Below are 27,179 nucleotides of genomic sequence, written 5' to 3'. Positions count from 1 at the left end.
GCTTGGCCTGCTGTGTTCATCCAGCTCTATACCTTGTTATCTCTAGTCCCATTTAACTGAACTTATTCTTATGTTCTCTCTGTTTGAAGTTTGTACAGATCTGACAATCCATAGGTTCACACAGTGCTCTGCCAGCCAGTCACTGAATTTATATTTGCAGTTATCTTTCGACAATGGCAGTCTTCTTTTAAATACACACATGTTGAATTAAATGTTTAATATGGGCATCAATAGTCTGGGGGGTCTGATCTGTCATGTTAGGGTCTTGGTTAGTGTTGTAGAACAGAGGGACCTCAGGGCTCAGGTACATAATCCTTTGAAGTTTGTGTCGCATATAGACAGGATGGTTAAAAAGGTGCTTAGCATGCTTGCCTTCCTTGCTCAGTCCTTTGATTATAGGAGTTGGGAAGTCATGTTGAGGTTGTACAGGGCATTGGTGAGGCCTCTTCTGGAATACTGTATCCAATTCTGGTCGCCCAGTTATAGAAAGGATATTATTAACCTGGAAAGTGTTCAGAACTGATTTAACAGGATGTTGCCAAGTATGGAAGGTTTGAGTTATAAGGAAAGGTTGGATAGGCTGGGACTTTTTTCACTGAGCATAGGAGATTGAGAGGTGACTTTACAGGAGTTTATAAAATCATAAGGGGTATAGATAGGGTTAATTGTTGGTGTGTTTTCCCTAGAATGGGGGAATTTCAAGACTAGGCAGTAAATTTTTAAATGACAGGAGGGACATTTTAAAAAGACACAAGGGGCAAATTTTTTACACAGAGAGTAGTTCGCATGTGAAATGAACTTCCTGAGGAAGTGGTGGATGTGGTCACAATTACAACATTTAAAAGACATTTGGATAAATACATGAAAAGGAAAGGTTTGGAGGGATATGATCCAAATGCAGGCAGGTGGGACTATAGTTTAATTTGGGATTATGTTCGGCACGGACTGGTTGGACAAAAAGGTCTGTTTCTGTGCTGTATGACTCTATGACTCCATACTTGGCACTAAAGCTAGTTTCCAATTTGACTGGTTCCTGGTATATTCCAATCTCTCCTGAGTAGGGAATTTAAGAATTCAAATTGAGTTTTGGTAAAATCTTAGTCTTGGTATAAAGTGACCATGAAGCTGCTCGGTTGTAAAAACCCAAGTCGTGAGTAGGTCTAAGGTTGAGTAGATTAGGCATCCAATCAGTGAGTAGCACCTTCAGATACCTTGGGATGTGAGACTTCGATGACTATGACATCCGTGCTGATACCAAGATCCTTGTGTAAAAGGCAGTCATCTTTCTGACTGTTCTTATTGCTGCAAAACATGGACTAGGTATAGATGCCACCTGAAGACCCTTGAGAGGTTACCATCATTGGGGTTTGAGAGAGAATCTCTGCATCAGCTGGGAGGACAGGCATATTAACATCAGTGTCCTTGAAGCAGCTGATAGCACCAGCATCGAGGCCAGGATCATCTGAAACCAACTCCGCTTGGCGGGCCAAGCCTGAACTCCAACAAACAAAGCAAATCATCTTCACCCAGCTCGAGGAAGGCACTTGAAAGAGACAGGGTCAAAGGAGATGTTTCAGGAATCCCTGAAGACTTCTCTCAAGTAATGCAGCATTAATGTCAATGCAGGGAAGAAAGAAGAAATCACTTTGGAGGTAACTCCTACGTGAAGGGACATAATTCTTTGATTACACCCGTCGGCAAGAGGAAGAATGGGAAAAGTTAAGAGATAACACAGTGTGGAGCTGGAGGAACACATCAGGCCAGGCAGCATCAGAGGAGCAGGAAAGCTGACGTTTCAGGTCTGGATCCAGACTCCAGCATCAGTAGTTCCTACTATCTCTGAGTATGGAAAAGGAACCGGAGAAAGGAATGCCAAAGATGTCAAGGCTAAAGACCAATTCCGCCTCCTGGAAACACGTGCCAATTGTGTGGTTGGAGATGCAGCTGTAGGATCAGGCTCATCAGCCATGCAAGGACCACAGAGCAGTCAGACAGAATCTCCTGGGTGAACAATCATTACTCATTAGCAAGTGATTGCTTGATGATGAGGTAGATGAGGCTTTGGAGGGAGATTAGATGGGCAGAGTACAGGATCCGTAGGGCTGTTGAGGTGCAGTGATATTGTCCCTACCTCTAGACTAGATGGTCTGGTTTCAAGTCCCACCTAGCCCAAACAACATTCATAAAAGGTTGACCAAAAATATCGACAAAACTCTGATGAGGTTGTGGCATTGTTAGTATCACAAATAAAGTATGTAGGTGACTACCAGGGGGGTTGGTGGGATTATTTCCCCAAGAGAATCAGAGGGTGAAAGTCTGAAGCAATGGAGTTAGTCTGATATTTAGAATTTTTTTTTATTAATATTAGAAAGAGCTGTAAATTGATAGCATATGACACAGGTGTACATTTCTTTGACTGCACAACCTCTGTTAATAATTAGAACACTTATATAACCAGCTACAGTCCTGACTGCTGTGAACTCAAGCAGAGAAATAAGCCCCATTTGTTCTGGACCTTAAAAATCTCAGCTCATAAATTCATGGCACTGTCTCGGGAGATTATTCAATGGGCACAGAGGAATGAAACCATTCCTCATATCCCAAACCCATTTCGGCAAGACCCAACCCTTTGCTCATCGTGGAATCCAATTATTTCTGAAATAATCCTGAAATTTACCTTCAGTGCCTCACCCGGCTAAAGTCAGTTCAGCAATAAAAACAATGTTCAGCTATTGTGAAGAGAATGAGAGACAGAGTTCACCTGACAGATTTAATATGAATCGTCTTGTTAACAGGGTGGTAATTATTATGTTATGGTACACCAATGAAGGGCACTGTTACTTTTTCCTTTATTCATTCACGGGACGAGGGTGTCGCTGGCCAGGCAGCATTTATTGCCCATCCCTAATTGCCCAGAGGGCAGTTAAGAGTCAACCACATTGCTGTGGGTCTGGAAACACATATAGGCCAGACCAGGTAAGGATGACAGTTTCTTTCCCTGAAGGACATTAGTCAACCAGATGGGTTTTTCCAACAATTGACAATGGATTCATGGTCATCATTCAGTTCTTAATTCCAGGTATTTATTGAATTCAAATTCCACCATCTGCCATGGCAGGATTCGAACCCAGGTCCCCAGAATATTATCTGGGTCTCTGGATTAACAGTCCAACCGTAATACTACCAGGCCATTGCCTCCCATCCCAATGAAGTACTTACAGCAAACACAAAGACTGCCAATTGAGTAAGTCTCTAGGTAGGAAACAGGCTTTATGCTGAAATCAAATGAAAAAAACTGTGGATGCTGGAGATCTGAAACAAGATAAAACAGAAATTGGTGGGGAAACTCTGCAGGTCTGGCAGCATCTGTGGGAAGAAAGTAGAGTTAATGGTTTGAGTCCGATGACTTTTCATTGGAACTGAAGTCTTGACCTGTACATACTATTTACCCTGTTGATAAAAGGTAATGTTTACCAACAAGCAAACCTCTGCAATCTTTCTCAGCCCCACTCCCAAACGCAACCAAATTACAACAACAGGTTAACAGATGGTGGCAGCAATAGGAGTACTTGATATTGTTGAAGACTGTGCAGTTAACCAGGGAAATGAAAACCGTACAGTAATACAAGGCTTCGAGAGAATGGTGTAGACTATATATTCTTTATGTATTCAGGATAACATTTTCTACTACATACCCCCCACATCTGACTCTATTTATTAGATTACTTACATCTCCTTAATCTATAGCACCCAGCAATTTGGGTTAAGATTAGTCTCTCCATCTCATCTCTCTTTGTCAATATCCTTCTCCACACTTTCCTTCTTTCTCATGCTGGTATCCCTGGCTCTCGCTGTGTCTTTCCCTATTTTCCCACATGCTCCCCTCCTTGCTTTCTCCCGATGTCCGACACTCTCTGCTTTTCTAAGCTGTTCCTACTGGCTGCATTCGCTGCTCTCTCTTATCACTTCACCCCAGGCTTTTGTCAGTCTCTACTGCCCATGTTTGTCAACATCAGTGTTGTATTAATAGTTAAAATATCATGTATACCTCCTCTACAGCCCAGAGGCAAGCAAAGCAGAAAAAAAAGTAAATGAAGTTGAAGAAAAATGCAGAAGTAAAGTCAAATTACCATGATTAAGGACTGAACCCATGGGCTCGACAAAGTATATTACACCAATAAAAGCTCTGTAACTCCAGAGCAGGGCAGTATTCATCTGCTGGTTTCATGTTATTTTCATTTCTGGATTTTGAATGGAGCTTGTGTCCCTTTGGAGAGTCTATGTGCCTCCAGTTCATTCCAGAAGGAATGAAAGAATACTCTTTGTTCTGGATTTGAGTAGGATTCCAGGGTCCATTATAGCTCAAACCAATAACCAGGCCAAACTAGCATCTTGAGTTACTACCCCTGAAACCATTAGTCCTGCTGTGTTTACTTCTGTTGGTTCACAGCCCAGTGCGCTGAAACATAACCACAAAGAGACAGACATTTTCTACCCTTCAGTTAAGTGTTGTCTCCTATTGTACCTCCCTTCTTTAGAATTCACAGAATCTCAGAATTAGGTTTATTGTCACATGCACTCATGTACAGAGGTGCAGGAACACAGGCAAAAGTTCATAATGTCACCCCACATGGCACCATCTTGGGTACAAAGTACCTAAGTACTATTCTTAGATACAAAATAGAGAAATAAAGAAAAAGCAGTTGCATTACCTTACAGTGATTCCTAGTGTAAGTTGTAAAAATAAGAAATAAAATTAAAGAGATAAACATTACAGTGTTTCTACAAACACCCTGCAGTAGATCAATGCAGGGGTTTTCCACACATTCTCTGACCGGGCTCACAAACTGCTAACTGCCCGACCAGTCCCCACTCCAGCAACCGTCCCAATCAGCTCCGGGCACACTGACCGTCCCAATCCGCTCCGGGCACGCTGACCATCCCAATCCGCTCCAGACACACTGACCGTCCCAATCCGCTCCGAACACACTGACCGTACCAATCCGCTCCAGACACACTGACTGTCCCAATCCGCTCCAGACACACTGACCATCCCAATCCGCTCCGGGCACACTGACCGTCCCAATCCACTCTGGGCACACTGACCATCCCAATCGCTCCAGACACACTGACCGTCCCAATCCGCTCCAGACGCACTCACCATCCCAATCCGCTCCGGGCACACTGACCGTCCCAATCCGCTCCAGACACACTGACCATCCTGCTTCACTCCAGACGCACTGACCGTCCCAATCCGCTCCGGGCATTCTGACCATCCCAATCCGGTCCAGACACACTCACCATCCCAATCCGCTCCAGACACACTCACCATCCCAATCCAGTCCAGACACACTGACCGTCCCAATCCGTTCCAGACACACTGAACGTCCTGCTCCACTCCAGACACACTGACCGTCCTACTCCATTCCAGACACACTGACCATCCCAATCTGCTCCAGACACACTGACCATCCTGCTCCACTCCAGACATACTGACCGTCCTACTCCATTCCAGACACACTGACCGTCCCAATCCGGTCCAGACACACTGACCATCCCAATTCCCTACAGATTCACTGGCCCCTAACCTACTCTGATGATGTCACTGGCACAGCAAGGTAAGTTTTTTCTTCCAAAAAACCTAAAAAATATTTAAAAAGAGAGAAGAATGAGTGCAGAGAATGGATGAGCCCCAGGCTGAAGAGCCCAAATGCTGCCTCCTCCTCCACTGCCATCTTTCTCCCTTCAGTCCAAGTTCAGCTGTTCGTCACCATTCTTCAATGTCTCCATTGACCTCATCTTCTCCCCCACCATCCCAGCTTTGGTGAATTCATCTCCAGTGATGTGTTGACCCATCAATTCAGCTTCTTTGGTATATCAATGGTGAGCTTACCTTCTCCATGTATGATCTTCTTACAAGTTATTGTGTAGATTTAGAGAGTCCCCCATTTCACAAGATTAGTCACAGCTGAGTGGTGTCACCATTGACATGAACTTCATCAAGTATCTCACCTCCTCTCCTCTCTCCTTGTACATTCAACCACAGAAATGAAAATGAGTGGCACAGAACGAAACCATTGGGCCCGTAGTCTCTGTGCCAGCTGAGAAAGAACAATCCCACGTACTCCCACTCTAAGTCATTTATCAAAAAGCAAGGGTCTAATACTGAGCTCTGTGATTCCCCCAGTGGAAACACCCGTCAACTGTTGTCCTCTGCTTCCTGTCACTCTGTCAATTTTGATTCCAACTTGCCACTTTTCCTTGGGTTTGTACTTCACAGACCCGGTCTGCCTTGTGCGATCTTGTCGTGAGACTTGTGAAAATCCACATGGACTACATTCAATGTGATACCTTCACCAACCTTCCTTATTATCTCCCTAAAAATTCAATCAAATTAGTCAGACATGACCTTTACTGAACAAAATCTATGCTTGACTGTGTTTTGATGAATCGACATCTCTTTATTACTGCCTTGCAGAAATGTTTCCAATAATTTTGTCCAACGTCGAGGTATGGTTTATCAATCTAAGGTTACTTGGTCTGTGATTTCCTCTCTTTCTAAACAAGGACATTCATGGATTGAGGACACTGGTTTAGTGCAAACTTTCTCCATAGTGCCAACAGCAACAGGAACTTGGCTGAGACAGAGAGAAATCCCATCCCATTCCACCTGGTCTCGTCCTGAAGCCAGTTCTAGAAGTGAATGGAATCGTGTGTGTAGCCATTTGTGTCATCCTAAGCCTCGCTCTCGAGTGCTGTAGTTACTTTGCTTGACTCTTTCGTATCTCATTGGTGTCTGAAGATGTTGACTCAGTTGTACCTGTTGAACTAAACCAGAGGTCCATCTATTCCTTCAGGTGAGTGTTACAAACCCAGTGAAACCATCGATGAAAACAACAGTGAATTCTTTCAATGTCCTGACCAATCATCACCATGAAAGGATAGAATTATAGGCTATTTATCCACTTGCTGATCTTGGGCACTCTGCAATGCTGGCTGCCAAAGCTGACACACAGCAACAGTCTAAGTCATCCAGTGTGCGCAACTGAAGAACTTGCAAAATTTTGAGGTTGTTTTTAACCGACAGGCTGAGGCATTGTTGAAGTAAATCTCTCTTTCAATTTTGCCTCTTCGATAAACTCACTTATTTACAATGCATAAATCAGGAAAGTTGTTTTTATATTTGGACGTTTGCAGATGTTACCTAGTCTAACCTCTGGACCATTTGATTCACAGTTTGCCAATAAAGTCTAAATTAGTTCTCCTTGAAATGTCATTAAAAGCAGGTTAAGCCTTGGCACTGCTTCACTAGTCATTTGTGTGGGTCTGGCTCCTCCATTCTATTTTGATAACACGGTTTATGGCTATGAAGGCATTGGGTGCCAAAGTGAAAGGCTAACCCCTAGTTAAGACATAGTGCAAGCTACCAGATTATAGAGGGTAAATTCTAACATTTTTAACGGCATTTCTTCTTCATTATCAGTTTAATACTAACAGTCACGCCATCAACTCCAATTCGGGAAGCCTTACTTGAGTCTTACTCCAGGGAACTGATCACAGAGTCCAGGGGACAGTACTGAATACAGAGACTCCAGACTGACTTTCCTGGTGACAATACTGAAACAGCCCCAATCTGCTGGCAGTGCTACCTTATGTCTCAGGTCTCATCTTCCCTCTCGGGTAAACGTAAAAGATCCCAGCAGTGCCATTCTGAAAGTCCTCCCTCCCTGGTATCTGGGCCAAAATCCTCCCAATAACCAAAATCACTCACCATGTCAATGTCTAGTCGTCCCGTCCTTGTTGTTTGTGGGAACTTGCTATGCATAAATTCGCTGCTGTGATTTGTACAACTGGGACTACACTTCAGAAGTCCTGCATTATTTATAAAGCGCATTGAAATGGTGAAAAGTGCTACATCAAACGAAAGTTTGTTCTTTCCTTACTGCCTACTCAGCACTCAAAAAAATTCATGTGAAAGACCTTTCGGAAAATATTGGTGATAAACCTACGATTAAAGGCTTGTCCCTGTAAGTAGAAAGTCTATGGCTTTAAGTGATCTAGCAGCAGTTTCCTTTAGCGATATTTTTCTTAAATAAAATGTGCTTCCTTCCCGAATTCCTGACCTCAATCTCTCCACATAAGTACACCTGCCACATCAGTTTTCAGAGTAGGGAGCTTTTGGAATTCTCTGCCACAGAAAATAGTTGAGGCCAAAACATTGAATATTTTCATGTAGGAGTTAAAGGGATCAAAGGATATGGGGAGAAAACAGGGAACAGGGGAATGAGCTGGATGAACATTCATCACCATGTTGAATGGCAGAGCAGCATTGCAGGGCCAAATGGCCTACTCCCGCTCCTATTTTGCATGTTTCTATGTCTCTATGTTTTCAGTTCATGCAGACAGAAGGGGACGAGGACTTTCTGTGAGTAACTGTGTACATCTGTGAGTGACTGTGAGAAAATCAGTGTACCTGTGAGTGAGCGGGCACAGGTAAGCAGGTGCACGTATATGTGTGGATGTATGTGTTTCTATGTGAGATTGTGCACATATGAGAGTGTGTGGGCTCGAATGAGTGAGATTGTGTGTGTGTAAAAGTGTGTGTGTTGAGTGTGTGTGTCTGTGCATAATTGTGTGCATGAGTGAGTGTGTGTGTGAGTGAGTGTACGTAAGTGCATTTGTGTGTGAATGTGTGTACGTGTGAGTGCATGCATTGAGGCTATAATCACTATAAATTACAGGGTGTACTGACAATGTACCAGACACCAGACCCTGGAAGCAACTGTTCTATTTGGTACATGGTCACAGCAAGAGCTTCCTGAGGGGATTGTGGAAACACTGTACATTTCTATGACTCTATGTTCATAAAGTTTCCCTGAAGAGGTCAGACATTCTCCTCTGACTGATGGGCCTCCTGGATTGTGTATAAGCGAAATGCCCTACATGTGATAATCAGTAGGTCATGTATTCGACTTAGCCATATCGGAACCCATTGATTTCACAGCAGAGTGAAGCATTTCATTGTCACTAAGCTGCAAAGAAGGAATGCATTGGTGTGTGTGTGAATCATCGATTAAGTGTGTGTGTGAGAGTGCGTGTATATGAGTGACTGTATGTGCGCATACGAGTGAATGAACGTGTGTGTGTGTTTGTGCATATGAGTGAGTGTGTGTGACAGAATGTGTGTCTGTGAGTGTGTGTGTGTGTGTGTGTGTGTGTGATTGAGTGTTTGTGTCTGAGAGTGCGGGCATATGAGTGAGTGTGTGTGAGTATGTGTGTGTGTGTGCGTGTGTGTGTATGATTAAATGTTTGTGTGTGTGATTGAGTGTGTGCCCTTGAGTGAGTGTGTGTAGTTGAGTGTGTGTGTCTGTGTGCACATGTCTCAACATAGTTTCCTCCTACTCCAATGTGATGTGATCAGTTTATGCTATGCCTGAATGATTCAGTGAAGATTCCATGTTAAATTGTGAGTTTTTATCTAGTCAATTGTGATGTTTTATAACTGTAACAAGATTTATTTTTATCTCTCCCTTATTGTTCCAATCTTAAACAATCTTTTGTTTAAAGATTAATCATTAAGGATGTTTCATTTCTGTGTCTTTAGTTTAGCTCACATTTCAGTCTATTTTTGATGCGAGTGCTGTTTGATGGCATTCATATTGGAAGGATCTATGAACGCCATCTCTTATCAGTTGGATGTTTTAGGGTTTATGATTACAGTATTTCTCTGTAGTTAATATCTTATTTTCATAGCTAGCTGTAATAGTACCATGACTTTCTAGGCATTCTTTTATCTACAAGATGCACTGCAGAAATTCACCGAAGATCCTCACACAGCACGACCAAACCCACGACCATTTCCATCTAGAAGGGCAGCAGATACATGGGAACACCACCGCCTCCAAGTTCCCCTCCAAGTCATTCACCATCCTGACTTGGAAATATATCGCCGTTTCTTCACTGTCGCTGGGTCAAAATACTCGAATTCCCTCCCTAATAGCAATGTAGGTCAACCCACAGCAGGAGGACTGCAGCGGTTCAAGAAGGCAGCTCACCACCACCTTCTCAAGGGCAACTAGGGATGGGCAAGAAGTGTTGGCCAGCCAGAGATACCTACATCCCACAAATGAATAATTTAAAAAATTCTTTTGTGTGATTAAACTATCAAGCAAAGGCTATGTCATTTTATTTTTAGAATTTTTGATTGTGGAATAAAATGACAAAAACAAAAATTATTTCAAAATTAGGATGGTAGAAAGAACTGCAGCACTTTTAAAAACAAGTTACTGCAACTGTTTGTGTGTGGTGCTTACACCATTGCTTTGTTTAAGCAGTTGGTTAGGCTGTTTGTAGACTGCGTGTATCTCTGACTCCAGCATCGGCAGTTCTTACTATCTCTCATCAGGATGTGTGTGCAGGGTGCAGTTTGGCTGGCAACAAGTTGCTGATTGGTGTGTGCCATTGTGACCAGTCATGGATACAAAGGTCAGCAGCCTAACAACAACTCTCTGATTGGTTCCTGGACATCTTATGGGTAAGAACAATTAATTGAAAAGCCTTCAAACTGCTGGAAAGGTGAATATTCTCTCTCTCTCTCTCTCTCTATCTATCTCTCTCACTCTCCCCCTCTCCCCCCTCTCCTCCCACTCTCCATCCCCCTCTCCCTCCCCCCTTTCTTTTTTTGCAGTAAATATACCTAAAGTCTGAAGAAAGCCAATTATTTCTCTCACCAGTTTCTGTAAGCTGTTGCCTTTAAGCAGTGACTAAGAGACTTTGCAGTTAGTGCGCCAACTGCCCTGTGTCTCCTAAAAAAAATGAAAGAACCTGAAGAAAGGAGATTGAAGAACAGAAAGTCCTGGCGAGCTAAAGGACAATCACTGTGAACCCTAATAGACCAGTGCTATTGAGTTGTGGCTCCCAGTGCTTTTTTTTCCCTTCTCCATCTACAAAACCAATGTTTTTGTTTGTCTGTGTCTGCCTGTTAATGTGTGTAGAGATTTTAAAAGGGTCTAAAGTCTTAACAAACAGGGCCATATGTTGAAAGTTCGCAGTTATTGAGTTTTAGATTATACAGCATGGAAACAGACCCTTCAGTCCAACTTATCCATGCCGACAACGTATTCTAAACTGAACTAGTCCCTTTTGCCAGCATTTGGCCCATATCCCTCTAAACCCTTCCTATTCATGTACTGGTCCAAATATCTTTTAAATGTTGTAAATGTACCCGCCTCTACCACTAGCTCTGGCAGCTTATTCCATACACACACTACTCTATGTGTGAAAAAGTTGCCCTTCAGGTCCCTTTTACATCTTTCCCCTCTCACCTTAAACCTATGCCCCTCTAGTTTTGGTCTCCCCTACCCTTGGAAAAGGACGTTGGCATCTATGCTCTTCATGATTTTATAAACGTCTATAAAGTCATCCCTCAGCCTCCAATGCTCCAGGGAAAAAAAAGTCCCAGTCTATCCACCCTCTCTCTATAGCTCAAATCCTCTAGTCCCGGCAACATCCTTGCAAATATTCTATGTATCCTTTCAAGCTTAATAACATCCTTCCTATAGCAGTGAGACCAGAATTGTACGCAGTACTCCCAAAGTAGCCTCACCAGTGTCTTGTACAGCTGCAACATCATGCCCCAACTCCTATACTCAATGCTCTGTCCAATGAAGGCAAATGTGCCAAACACCTCCTTTACTAGAGTTTACTAGGTTTCTAAAGAAGGGTCTCAACCCAAAACATCAGCTTTCCTGTTCCTCTGATGCTGCTTGGCCTGCTGTGTTCATCCAGCTCTATACCTTGTTACCTCCTTTTCTACCTTGTCCACCTGCGATGCCACTTTTAAGGAGTTAAGTACCTTCATCCCTACTTCTCTAGAATATACCTATCTGTAATAAACAGCAGTTGTTTTTTAACTACAGGAGCCTAGTCTGTATTTTCTGTTAACTTGATTCCAACAAATTCAGCAGTCACACGACACCAGGCTATAGTCCACCAGGTTTACTTGAAACCACAAGCTTTCGGTTCCAAAGTCCACCACCAGCAACTCTACGTCTTGATTCCAACTGACAGGTAAATCGTGACTTTGTGTGCTTTTATTAAATCATTCATATTTTGGAGACCTCAGAAACAGTGAGGCTTGAGAATTAATGTACATTCCCAACAATTGTTTATGCTTTTTAAAAAATTGTTTTTGGGCTGAGTTCTAGTCCATTCAGTTAGTTAATAAAGTATGTGTGTCATCACCACATGCCTTCCAGGTATATCCGAAATGTCAAAATGAACATTTTTGCTAGCTGACATGAAACATTTAATGGCTCGCTCCTTGTTCTACATGAATTCTTATCTCGAAATGTTTCTGATATTTTTACACATGCCATCTAACTAGTTATATTTATTTCTCAATCAAACCAATGTTTCTAACTGGATTGTTAAACTTATTGTTACATAATAATTAATATTGATACAACCGGCCCTTCAATACCTTCCACAGTGTCAAACTTTTGACACTAAGGGAATTGAAAATTGTGAGGAGCAAATGAAATTGACGTTGAAGATTAGTCATGTGACTCAAGTTGCTGCATGATCTCCTAGAATCACTACAGTATGGAAGCAGGCCATTCAGCCCACACAGACCTATCCCCCGACAGTATCCCCGTAACCTTGCATTTCCTATAGCTAACCCAGCTAGCCTGCACACTATGGGCAATTTGGCGTGTCCAATACATTGCCATTTGGCAATCCACCTAGGCTGCATTTCTTTGGGCTATGGGAGGAAGCCGGAGCAAACCCACGCAGACACACGTGCAAACCTGTGCTGTTCCTCCTTGATGTATTCCTTATCTTCGTCTCTGAGGAGGCTAATGCCTGTTTTAGACATCCACCCTGGATGCTTAAAAAGTGAGCAAATACATTTGGCAGTGGTGCCAATGCCTGCACAGATATATATATCCCCAACTTCTGTCCCATCATGTCTGATTTACTCAAGGGAGAATGAAAAAACATGGCTGATTGCAGGAAGCAATTGAAATTGAAATTGAGAGTTTCCTAAGTAAAGCAAAAGTGACATTAAAATGGATAAATTATATCCTCTAACTATAGAAAATTGATCACAGTTTAAGCAGCCGTTGAAATCATTGTTAACAGCTGTCAAATCAAAATATCTCCCTAATGTGAAATTGGACAAGAAACCTTTGATATGTTCAATATAATTTGAATCTGCCTTTGTTCAGTGCTGCTGTATTTTCCTCCAAGTCTGACAGTTGCTGGCTCAAACCATGCTCGAAAAATTCAGCACAAAATCCAGGCTGACTGGCCCCGCTGCAGGATCAGGGGAGGGCTGAACTGTAGCAGTGTCGGCTCTCAGACAAAGCACTGAGCTGAAGCCCCATCAGCTAACACAACCTGCAGAACAGGGGAGTGCTCCCCAGAACCCCACCCCAAGCAATAGCACAGCTGCCTCACAGCTCAAAGGACCCAGGTTCGATTCCAGTCTTGGACGACTGTCTGTGTGGAGTTTGCACATTCTCCCCGTGGCTGTGTGGATTTCCTCTGTGTGCTCCAGTTTCCTCCCACAGTCCAAGGGTCAGGTGGATTGGCAGTGCTATATTTAACAATAACGTCCATACCCTGGACTCCACATGATCCCATCGTGGCCAGGGATATGCACATTAGGTGGATAGGTCATGGTAATTGCGGGATTACAGGGTAAAGTAGGGCTCTGGGTCTGGGTGGGATGCTCTTCGAGGGATTGGTACAGACTCAAAGATGCACCGATGGTCTGAATGGCCTCTTTCTGCATTGTGGTGATCCTATAATTCTATGATTTATCTCTCAATCAGAACTATTAAAGGCAGATAATCTGGCCAGTGTTGTATTGCTGTTGGTGGGAAATTGCTGGGTGAAAACTGCCTGCATTACAATAAGTAATAAATTGCCCTCAAAGCCATTTGGGATATTCTGATGTTGTGAAAATAGGTTCTCTCTTACTTTTCATCTTAATTTGTTAATTTGAAATTGAACCTGAAATGCTGGATGTTTTGATTATAATATCAAACAGCCTCATTCTCAGCCTGCTGCCTGATACAGACTGCCTAGAGAATCAGGTCCCACTCCGAAGACATGAGCACATGTCCCTTAGCCATTCATCAATGGCCTTCTTTGCCTCCTGTATATCCTCAAACGTTTTGATGGCCAGCTGTATGTTTTCTCTTTCCCAAACTAAGCAAATGCTGAACTTTCAACTTTATTTCTTTATTTTTCTAATTCATACCTGAGATATTGTATCTAGGTACATTTGTACCTAAGATGGCTCCGGAAAAGGTGACTTTGTACACTTTTCCCCGTACTCCTGTATCCCTGTACTTGAGTACATGTGACAATAAAACCCAATTCTAATTCTAAGAGCAATTGCTCCAAGCTTTTCTCTGTATTGCCACAAGTAGTTCTCCAGCCAGCTCTGACCTCATATTCCACCTCGGGAGCCTACAGCCCGATGGTCTAAATGTGGACTTTACCAGTTTCAAAATCTCCCTCCCCCCGGCCTCATCCCATGACCAACCCTCTCTCTCATCCCCTCTTCCTTGACCTGACACAACCTGTTCATCTTCTCTCCCACCTATCTGCTCCACCCTTCACATTGACCAATCCCCACTACTCCCTACCTGCATCCACCTATCACCATCCCACCTACCTTCCCCAGCCCAAAACTCCCATTTATTTCCAAGCTCCCTTCCCCCTCCCCAGTCCCGATGAACTGTGTAAACCCAAAACGTTGACTTTCTTACTCCTCTGATGCTGCCTGACCTGCTGTGTTCCTCCAGCTCCACACTGTACTGACTCTGACATCCAGTCAAATTAACTCACCCTTTCATTCAACACGCTAAGCCCCTTTTGAATGAAGCCTATTTTCTGATTGCAACAGGAAAGATTCTGGTCACACAAAACATCCTCAGCAGTGGAGAGCTGCTTCTGGAGCCTCTTGCCAAGATAACCTCATTCCCATTTAGTCAGGGGCCCTGCAGAGCTTGGCAACTGTGCAAGGATCTCAACGAACCCAGGTCTGGATGCACAGTGGTCCAATCTGATTTCAGCTGGAAAAGGCTCGTATTACTGCAATGAAAAAACCTGCTGACTTGATTCATATTTCTCTGACCTTCTGCAGAAATTTAAAAAAATTCACGTCCCAAGTGTTGTTTTTTTTAACAAATTCTTGCATAATTATTTTGGTGTCAGACTGATTGTATGCTGTCTGGTGTTCCACATGAGTTTTATGCTGGACGAAGTTAATGATGGGCATCAGGGTGAGTTTGGTGGGTGAGGGGGCATTTAATGGCCAGAGGGTGGCATTGCCCACCCCACCACCATCCAGTCAATCATAGAATGGCCTGTGGATGGCCCTTCTGCCCAATCACCAGTGTTGACCTCTAAACTGGTCAATTAATGTCCTGCCCAAGGGCTGCTGGCATTCACCCAGGGAGATTTTCTTATTTAATCACGGGATGACGGCATCACTGGCTAGGCTAGTATTTATTGCCCCATCCCTAATTGCCCAGAGGGCAGTTAAAAGTCAACCACATTGCTGTGGATCTGGAGTCACATATAGGCCAGACCAGGTAAAGATGGCAGTTTCCTTCCTTGAAAAACATGAGTGAACCAGATGGATTTTCCCAGACAGTTGGCAGTTACTATCAGACGCTTAATTCCAGAATTTTATTGAATTCAAATTCCACCATCCACCATGGCGGGATTCAAATGCGGGTCCCCAGAATGTTACCTGGGTCTCTTCATTAACAGTCCTGGCGATAATACCCCTAGGCCATCGCCTCCCCTAATGAGTCTCACCGTACAGGGAGACCCTGCCCTGTTTCTGAAGGGCACTCAGTGCCTGATTGAAGGATCCGTGGGAAGGGTGTGGGAGGGAGTTCACTGAGTGCTGCCCTGCCCCTTGCTGCTGACACCCCTCCCCCTCACAATTCGGTGAGCTCCTCTCCTCCCACCATCTATCCCCTGGGCAATGGGGAGCCAATTATAATGGTGTTCTAGCAGCAGCAGCCACGCCCTTCCCAATGGTGCTAATCATTAAAGCCGCTGCATCTCAGTGAGTGGGACATCTGACCCCTGGGTCCTTGACCCTGGCAAAGGCACACCTCTTGGTTGCCAAACACCTTCAGGAATCGAATAGAGAGGGAATGCAGGACCCCAGTCAGTGAGGAAGATCTCTAACAACGCTCCAGGACACAACCCATTGGAACAGGGGAGGCCATTCAGCCCCTTTAACATTCCACTAATTAATTAAATTACAGCTGATCTGTATTTTAACTTCATCCACACTCCCAGGCTTTGAAGCCCATGACACACTTGTTTAACAATAACCTATCAATTTTAAATTGACCTACATTCTCAACAATCTGTTGTGGGGAAAGGGATTCCAGATTTCCATAGCCCTTTGCCTGGAGGACTGCTTCCTGGTATTAACCCTGACTGGTGTGGCTCTGATTGGGTTATACTCCTTTATCTTCACCCAATTCTGTTCACTTCAGATTCTATCAGAAAACGGGTGGAGACACTGGATACTCTAAAGGCTATGGGCCCTGACAGCATTCCAGCAACATCACTGAAGACTTGTACTTTAGCACTTACTTACAGTACAGTTACAACACTGGCACCTACGCAACAATGTGGAAAATTGTCCAGGAACATCCTGTATGTAAAAAGCAGGTCAAATCCTATCCGGCCAATTAGCACCCCATCAGTCTACTCTTAAATCTTCAGGTGTCACCAACAGCGCTATCAAGCAGCACCTGCTCAGCAATAACCTGCTCAGTGACACCCAGTTTAGGTTCCACCAGGGCCACTCAGCTCCTGACTTCATTACAGCCTTGGTTCAAACATGGGCAAAGAAGCTGAATTCTAGAGGTGAGGTGACAGCCCTTGACATCAAGGCCATAATTGACAGAGTGTGGCATCAAGGAGCCTTAGCAAAACTGGAATCAATGGGTATCAGGGGGCAAACTCTACACTGGTTGGAGTCATACCTTGTGCATAGGAAGATGGTTGTGGTTGTTGGAGGTCAGTCATCTCAGTTCGAGGACAACTCTGCAGGAGTTCCTTAGTGTAGTGTCCTGGGCCTAATCATCTTCAATTTCTTCATCAGTGACCTTCCCTCTATCATAAGATCAGAAGTGGGGATGTTCGCTGATGATTCCATATGTACAGCATTATTCGTGACTCCTCAGATACTGAAGCAGTCCATTTCAAATGCAACAAAGTCTGGACAATATCCAGGTTTTGGCCTGACAAGTGGCAAGTAACATGTAACCAAAAAAATGCTGGGCCATAACCATCACCAGTAAGAGACAATCTAACCACCACCCCTTGATATTTAATTACATTACCATCAATTATCAATATCCTGGAGGTTACCATTGACCAGAAACTGAGCTGGACTCACCATGTTAATACAGTGACCACAAAAGCAGATCAGAAGCTGGGAATACTGCAGTGAGTAAGTCACCTCCTGACTCCCCAAAGCCTGTCCACCATCTACAAGGTACAAGTCAGGAGTGTGATGGAATACTCCCCACTTCCCTGGATGAGTGCAGCTCCAAGAACTCTCAAGAAGTTTGACACCATCTAGGACAAAGCAGCCCACAAAAACCACATCAACATTTGATTTCACAATCACCGACTCACAGAGGCAACAACATATATCATCTAGAAACTGTACTGCAACAGCTTATGAAAAGACCCCTCAGACAGGAACTTCCATACCCATGACTACTTCCATCGAGAAGGATAGCAGGTACATGGGAACACATGTAGGTTCCCTTCCAAGCTACTCCCCATCCTGACTTGAAATTATATCACTATTCCTTCAGTGTTGCTGGATCAAAATCCTGGAATTTCCTCCTTAATGGCATTGTGGGTCAATCTACAGCACATGGACTGCAGCGGTTCAAGACAGCAACTCAACACCATGTTCTCAAGGAGCAACAAGTTACAGACAATAAATGCGGGCCCAAAGAATGACACCTATATCCTGTGTGTGAATAAAAAGCAAGCTCTGGACTTCCCTCACTAAAGTAATTCTCTCTATTGACCCGATCAACTACTTGAGCCAGTCTATTCCAGATGATTGAATTTTCACAGAACACTGGCAAGTAACACAATTTAGATCCCTGCAATTTTAATATATTTGACATTGTGTAACCCAGGGAGACTGTTTTCCCCTTCAGTGGAATATTGTCAATCCAACTTGCCCTCGCTATCAGTGGGACATTTTCTAATTAAGGTACAGATTTGTATGCAGTCTGCACAGGGACTTCTGAATTGCCCTCCAGGCACACAGCTGAGAGGGATCATTGATCCCAATGTCATTTGACATTTTCATTCACACTTTCACCATATGAAATTGATTCCTGGGATGGGAGGACTGACATATAAGGAGAGAATGAATCAGTTAGGATTATATTCACTGAAAGAATGAAGAGTGAGGGTACAATCTCATAGAAACCCATAAAATTCTAACAGGACTAGACAGGTTAGACACAGGAAGGATGTTCCCGGTAGTGGAGGAGTTGAGAACCAGGGGTCAGAGTTTAAGCATAAGAGGTGAACCTTCTGGGTCTGAAATGAGGAGAAGTTTCTTCACCCAGAGAGTGGTGAGCCTGTAGAATTCACTGTCACAGAAAGTGGTTGAGACCAAAGCATTCTGTGTTTTCAAGCAGGATGTGGATATAGCTCAGGAACAAAAACAGAAGTTGCTGGAAAAGCTCAGCAGGTCTGGCAGCATCTGTGAAGGAAAAAATCAGAGTTAATGTTTCGGGTCCAGTGACCCTCCCTCAGAACAGAGGAAGTTCTGAGGAAGAGTCACCAGACCCAAAACATTAACTCTGATTTTTTCTTCACAGGTGCAGCCAGAACTGCTGAGCTTTTCCAGCAACTTCTGTTCTCATTCCTGATTTACAGCATCCGCAGTTCTTTCAGTTTTTATGCAGAAATAGCTCATGTGGCTAAAGGGATCAAAGGATATGGGGAGAGGGCAGGTTTCGGGTATTGAGCTCAATGATCAGCCATGGTCATATTGAATGGGAGAGTAGACTCAGGGGGTCGAATGGCCTACTCCCACTCCTATCGCCTATGTTTCTATGATAAGCCTAGAAAACAACACTGACAGATAAGGAGCAACAGGATTCCACATCTGATTTCTTCAGAGATCACCAGGAGAGCTGGGTATTGTCTGTTCACTTGATTTTATTCCTTTCACTACAACTTTGATATGTCTAACTGTATTTCAAACATACATAACAATGCTACTAGTATTTGCTATGGTTCAGTGGGTAACACTCACGGCCCTGAGCCAAGAGGACATAGGTACTTGGGTCTTCTCAAGGAACTGGAGTCCATATTGAAGGTTGACACTCCAGTCCAGTACTGAGGGAGTGCCACACTGTAGGAGGGCCAGTGATGAGAGAGTGTCACACTGTCGGAGGGTCAGTGCTGAGGGAGAGCCGCACTGTTGATGTGCCATCTCTCCCATGAGGCATTGAACTGAGGTCTTGCTGGGGAGGTGGGGCTGGGTGTTGTCGCCTGCCAGTCTTTTAGCCAATATTTTTCTCAACCAACATCAGTGCAAGTACAGAATAGACAGTTATTATCATGTTGCTGTGTGGGATTGTGTGATGCATATTAATTTGAAAGGAAATCATTACCTTAGTTACTTCAGGTTTTCCCACCTCCCGGTTAGCTGAATGTTTCTTTCTCAACAGGTTTCAAACTATTCACTACAGTTGGCAGCTTCCTTTACCCCCTCCCTTCGCAGCCACTCACTTCACCCCCTTCTCCTTTACAGCTTCTTGCTTCTTACCCAAACCCCTCCTGTGGCCTCACACAGGAGACTCTTGTTTACTTCCAAGCCCCTGGCTATGCCCAGCTAGTCCCCCGTTCCTCCCTCCCGTGCCTTCTTCAGCACTGATTGTTACCTCTGCGCTATTCCTTTAATCAGAGGCTGTTTACCTCCCAATTGTGATTGGTTCAACCATGAGCCTATCAGCAGCAAACACGATGGAGAAACAGCCTGTGATTGGAGGAGTAATCCCTTTCACAGTTTAGCCCTATGGGAAAACGTGTTCCGATTGGTGGCCTCTGTAATTTGCTCTTCTATAATGATTTTGGGACCTTTGGGGGTGAATTTGCGTGCGGCCCCTCTGTATTTTGAGCAGTGAAGGGATTTGCTTTGGCCGTCAGAAACTGAAGATTACCCTTTGACCTGTCAGCGATTATTAAGGACAGACATTCTGGCCTGTCCAGACTGTCTCCTCAGGGAGGGAAGCACACAGGCACAGAATTTATAATGCAGAGTGAAAATGGTAAGAAGTTTGTACCTGTGCCCCTCCCTCCATTTCTCCTGATGAAGGACCAGCGCTTCAAAAGCTTGTGATTTCAAATAAACCTGTTGGACTATAACCTGGTGTTGTGTGATTTCTGACTTTGTCCACCCCAGTCCAACACCAGCACCTCCACATCCTGAATGCCCCCAGCACAGGAAACTGGCTCAGAATCCACTCAATACAGGAGCAGTGTTTGAGGACAATGCATACCTCCTTCTACTGTAGTAGCTGCCCTATCCAATTAAGTAAAATGTGCAAAAGTCTCAAAACCACTTTGCCAGCTGCTGAGAGAAGCTAACTGGGAGAGGGCTAGGGTGGCAGGAAGATGAGGGGCAATGGCAGCAGGTAGAGGGGTGAGGGGTAGGCTACCTGCTGGCTGGGTGAGGGGGAATGCTGGCAGATGAGCATGGGGTTGGGTGGCAGGTGGTAGGCCAGCAGACAGCTAATTGTTCTGCAGACAACACGAAGCTGGGTGGGAGGGTGAGCTGTGAGGAGGATGCAGAGATGCTTCAGTGGGACAGGGACAGGCTGAGTGAGTGCAGAAATACATGGCTGATGGGGTATAATGTGGATAAATGTGAGGTTATCCACTTCGGTGGCAAACATAGGAGGGTGGATTGGATGCCAATAGATTGGGAAATGGGGGCCATAATGTATACCAGTTACTGATAATTAGTATTGCAGGTGCAGCAGGTAGACAAGAAGGAAAACTGTATTTTCATCTTCATAGCGAGAGGATTTGAGTACAGGAGCAAGGGAGGTTTCTCTACAGGGTCTTGGTGAGGACACAACTGGAATACTGTGTGCAGTTTTGGTCTCCTTTTCTGAGGAAGAATGTTTTAGCGATTGACAGAGTGCACCAAATCTTTACAAAACTGATCCCTGAGATGGCAGGACTGATGAATGGAGAGAGACTGGATCAATTAGGGCCATATTCACTGAAATTTAGAGGAATGAGGGGCGATCTCATAGAAACCTATTCTGACAGGACTAACCAGGGTAAGAGCAGACAGGATGTTCCCTCAATTACTGGCAAGTCCAGAACCAGGGGCCATAATTTAAGGATACAGGGTGGGCCATTTCAAACTGAGATTACAATCGGGAGAAATATCTTCACCCAAAGAGTAGTGAGTCATTGAAAGTAGTTGAGGTCAAAACATTGAATATTTTCACGAAGGAGTTAGATATAGTTCTTGGGGATAAAGGGATCAAAGGGTACAGGGGTGAAAATGGGAACAGGGGATTGAGTTGGATGATCAGCCATGGTTGTATTGAATGGTGGAGCAGACTTGAATGGCTGAATGGCCTACTCCAGCTCTTATTTTCTGTCTCTATGACAAGTGTGAGGGATCTGGGTCAGGTCTTCCTGAGGGACATTCAGGGGATTGTTGGGAGGCAATCCCTTTATCCCCAAGAACTATATCTAACTACTTCTTGAAAACATTCAATGTTTTCTTTGGGTGAAGACATTTCTCCTGATTTCAATCTCAGTCCGAATTGGCCCACCCTGTATCTTTAAATTATGGTCCCTGGTGTTTGTGAGGGACATTCAGGCGTTTGTGTGGGTTGGGAGATGGCAGGGGTGCACAGTGGGTGATGAGGTGTTGAGATTGGGCTGCTCAGATTTGGGTGTCTGTGAGGGGGGGGTGGTCTCGGGGTAATGGGGATAGGGGCCATGTGTCCATTGTGGGGAATGGGGTGGGGGTGGAGGGGTTTCAGGATGGCTGGTTGAGAGGGGCAGGTTTATAGTTAGCCAAGAGTTGCAGCAAGCTTTTTCTCTCAAAGCCTCTGACTCGGGTTCAGTGGTGAGCAATCTTTCATGGGTCTGTCTGCTTTCCGGTAACCCGGAGACTGAAAGATAAGGGTCAATGCATTCAACTGTGACTTCAGGAAGAAACATCCCTAGGCAGAGGTTCAGAGAGAATATGCAACTGACAGAAGGAGGAGTTGAGGCTAGTTCCACAGGGATTTATTACTAAGTGAGGGAAGAAAGGTGAGGGTATGCTAACGGGCTAGTGAAACAGGATGGCAGCAGGCTGGTGTGTAACATGTAGCATGTACTTGGTGGACTGAATGTCCTCCCATCTGTATTGGCTCTGTGACTAAACAGTGAAAATATTGCATGAAACGTGAAACTGTCAAATTAAAGGAATATCATCGACAGGGCCCTGCAGTTGGTGAAAAAGCCCACTTTCCCCAATTGCGAGCTTATGTCTCGAGTTGGTTCCTAATGTTTCTGTTCAAAGAAGAGGTGGGTATGACACTGTTTACAAAGCCAAGCTGAATGGAGGGAGTTCCCCATTTGATAGAGCTCAGTTACTACCCACAGGCTGCAAGCAGGAACGAAAAGTATGGTCTGGTTTCTGGAAAGGTTTCTCTAAGCGGCGAAGTGAGAAGCAACGTAAACAAAGCTAATCCTTCCACAGTTCCAATCAGTCTCTGCTGACATTGAACTTCATTGAGGGATCCTCAGCTGAGACTTTGGCAGAAGGAACTTTGTGCTGCTACAGAGGGAACACTGTCCTGCAGGCAGGACCAGCCAATGGAACATGCTGAACAAACTGATAGCTGTCTGCCTGGTGCAGAGGAGTGTTCACTCTCCTGGAGCACAACCCTGACAAAAACAGTGAGCTGCCTCAGCCAGCATTCCCCTGTCATCCACCAGAAAACAGATGAATTGGCCAAGACAGTAGAGGGGCAGGAGAATGGTCCATCCTTGGGCCTTGACAGCCCTGCAGCTGAAATTGGGATGGGGGAATGGGGCAGAGGGTTAACCTATGTTGTCAACTATTGAGCTTCTGATGGTAAATGAATGGAAGAGCGAACAATGTGGTAACTGGAAGAGCCCTGGGGAAAATTGATGGACAGAGAGATCTGGATGTTCAGGTCCATTGTACCCTGAAGGTGGCAACGCAGGTTGATAGAGTGGTCAAGAAGGCATACGGCATGCTTTCATTCATCGGACAGGGTATTGAGTACAAGAGTTGGCAGGTCATGTTACAGTTGTATAGGACTTTGGTTCGACCACATTTGGAATACTGCGTACAGTTCTGGTCGCCACATTACCAAAAGGATGTGGATGTTTTGGAGAGGGTGCAGAGGAGGTTCACCAGGATGTTGCCTGGTATGGAGGGGGCCTGTTCCTGTGCTGTAATTTTCTTTGTTCTTTGTTCTTTGAAGGGACAAGCTTGAGGATGAGGCACACCACAGTTGAATGTCCAGGCACCACACGCTTGTGTATGGTCACACAGGCTCACCAGACATGTTCCCAGGATGGTGGAACTGTTATATGGAGACAGACTGGGCAAACTGGGCTTGTATTCTCTAGAGTTTTGAAGAATGAGAGGTGATCTCACTGAAACTTATAAAATATTTAAAGGCGTAAACAGGATAGATGTGGGTAAGACATGGCCCCTGGTTGGAGAATCTAGAACCAGAGAGCATAATTTAAAGGGAAGCCAAAAAGACTGCAGATGCTGTAAATCAGAAACAAAAACAAAAATTGTTGGAAAAGCTCAGCAGGTCTGGCAGCAACTCTGAAGAGAAATCAGAGTTAACGTTTCAGGTCCAGTGACCTCAGTGAATGGAGGCACTAACATTCTGGACCCAAACTGAACTCTTTTGGGGAAAGGGTGGTATAGTGGTAATGTAACTGAACCAGTAATCCAGGGGTCCAGGTTAATCCTCTGATGTGGGTTCAAATCCCACCATGGCAACTGGCTGGAATTTAAATTTAATTAATAAAGCTGGTCTCAGTGACTGTAACCATGACAATTAGTCTTAACTATTGTTTTAAAAAGCCCATCTGTTTGACTAATGTTCTTTAGTGAAGGAAATCTGCCATCCCTACCTGGCCTGGCCTACACTATGGGACTCCAGCCCCATAGTAATGTGATTGACTCTTCAATGCCCTCTGAAATAGCAACCCACACTTTAAGGGCATTAACTGATTGCCCACAGGGCAGCCAGGAGTCACATGTGGGCCATACCAGCTAAGGATGGCAGATTTCCCTTTCTAAAGGACATTAGTGGACCAGGTTGTGTTTTACAACAATTGACAATGGTCATTGTTAGGCCAACTCTTTATTCCAGGTAATTTTATCATCTGCTGCGGTGGGATTTGAACTCATGACCCCAGAACAATAGTTTAGGATTCTGAGTCACTAGCCCTGATGCCACCACCTCTCCTGAATAGGGATAGGCAATAACGCTGGTAATGCCGATGATGTTCACATCCCATGAAAGAATAAGAAAAATGATTGGGTTTGAAATAAGTTGCAGTTGGATTCTCTACCCCCAGATCAATTCTACAATGAGGGGCTGAAGGATTAAGAAAGAAATGGAGGAACAACAGGAAAGAAATCTGGTGAATTTGAGTCAAATGAAGAACAGAAAGGGAGTGGGGATGGAAGATCACGTTACGAGAGAAAGAGAGGCCAGAGAAATCTCCAAAAATTAAATCCTAAATTTTAAAATCCTCTAACCATAATTTACTAGTTGTAGGAATGAAATGTCACAGTTTCAATAATTTACTCTATGAGCTGGAGAGGTTTGGTGGCATTCACAGGAACATCTAACTTCTTAACAAGCTTCAATTACCAGCCCTAGCTTTCTGCAGTGAGTTTATAAACTGATGTATGGAGGTGCCGACCTCATGAGGAATTGACAGCAAATTGTCATTTACACAATGTGGAGCAGAGCTAAACATGGAGCAACTTTTCTTACAACTTGGGATTTTCTCTTTCTTGCCACAGCTCACTGATTTATTTGATGCACCAACAACCGCTTGCACTTACGAAACTCCCTTCAATTGCAAAGACATGAAAGGAAATTTATTCTATTTCCTCTGGAGAAGTAAATGGCCAGTTGTAAATTCAATCCTCGTTGCACCAACCATGGAACCCAGACTAAACAACACGGCTGCATTCTTTCTCAAACCGCTGTGTGAAGATGCAAGTATTTTCAACAGAACTGCAATTTCTGAGCCAAAGAGTGGACAAAAGCGTTTGTTCATGTCGAGTGTAATGAGGAAAACAGAAGCACTTCCACTGTGTTACAGGGAAACAGAAATCTCCCTGGGGCAGCTTTAATCAACCTTGTGTGTCAGGTTTATTCAATCCTCTACACTGTTGAAACAGATAATCAAGGTCCAGCTCCAATTCGGGAAGCAGGTCACTGAAGAATTATTTCCTTTGAAGTTTATCCCATACTTATACATTTTAAAAAAGTTGTTTAATCTGAAAAAATGAATAGAGAAAGAATCTTCAATATGAAAAAAAAACTGTGCTTGCTTTCCAAAATATTTGACCTTCCAGTTTAATAAATCGTGACTACATTCCCTGCTTAAAGCTCTTAATTCTTAAATTAGCAGAACGAGGCCAGTCAGGCCACCATGCCAATACCAACTTTTTGAAAGCTATTCAGTTCATGTCACGCGTCTACTCTTTCCCCAGAGTCCTGCAGGTTTCTTCCCTTGATATGTTTCCTAGTGTGTACAGAATTGGACACAATAAGCCTGAAACAATGATTTCTAACAGTTTAATGTGACTCTCTTGTTTCAGGTACAAAAACAAAGTTGCTGGAAAAGCTCAGCAGGTCTGGCAGCATCTGTGAAGGAAAAAACAGAGTTAATTTTTCGGGTCTGGTGACCCTTCCTCAGAACCAGACCCGAAACGTTAACTCTGATTTCAGTTCACAGATGCTGCCAGACCTGCTGAGCTTTTCCAGCAACTTCTCTTTTGATCCTGATTTACAGCATCCGCTGTTCTTTCGGCCCTTGTTTCAGGTGCTGTGGTGGGGCAACCAATCTGTTCAAAGCAAGATCCCAAAAAATAGACATAAGTGACCAAGTCTGGTTTAATGATATTGTGCTAAAGAAGGGTCCTGTTGGACTTGAAATGTTAACTTTGTTTCTTTTACCACAGATACTACCAAACCTGCTGAGTCTCTCCAGCACTTTCTGCGTTTGTTTCTATTTTAGAGATGTTGGTCCAGGAATGAGGGGGATCTCCCCTGTTCTCTGAGTGTAATCTTATCTTTCACATCCACTTGCTAGGGCAGATGAGGCGTGATTTTAACATTGTATCGGAAAGACAGCACTTCCAACAGTGCAGCACTCCCTCAGTAGTGCGCTTGGTACAGCAGCTTGAATGATGTGTTTCATATATGGAGACCATTGGGAGTCAAAACGACAATTATGTGATTCAAAGGGAAGAGTGCCTACACCCAATCTCAATTCATCTTATTAAAACAACACTTCTTTGGTAGAGATAGTAAGAACTGCAGATGCTGGAGTCAGAGATAACACAGTGTGGAGCTGAAGGAACACAGCAGATCAGGCAGCATCAGAGGAGCAGGAAAGCTAACGATTCAGGTCGGGACCCTTCTTCAGCAATCTCATCCAGTAGGAAATGGAAGAAGTTGATAAATCACATACCATTTCTTCAGAAGTTTGTACCTTCAGTCAGAGCCAAAATAGGAGAAGTAGAACTGCAAACATCTGTAGTGATTGAAACCAGGTGGATTTCATTGACCATAAGATCCTTGATTGAGGTTGTTAACCTGGGCTAATTAGGGAGCCCTGGCTGACAGTTATAAAGGGGAGATTGAGAGAGTCTCCTGATCTCAGGGACTGACTCTGAGCTGGGTGGTCAAAACCCATGTCATGTGCACAAGTAACTAAAGGGTAACAAGGTGTAGAGCTGGATGAACACAGCAGGCCAAGCAGCGTCAGAGGAGCAGGAAAGCTGACGTTTCGGGCCTAGACCCTTCTTCAGAAATGGGGGAGGGGAA

This window comes from Rhincodon typus, chromosome 29 (assembly GCF_021869965.1).
Source record: "Rhincodon typus isolate 14 chromosome 29, sRhiTyp1.1, whole genome shotgun sequence".
Lineage (NCBI taxonomy): Eukaryota > Metazoa > Chordata > Chondrichthyes > Orectolobiformes > Rhincodontidae > Rhincodon > Rhincodon typus.
Note: the sequence above shows the minus strand (reverse complement) of the source record.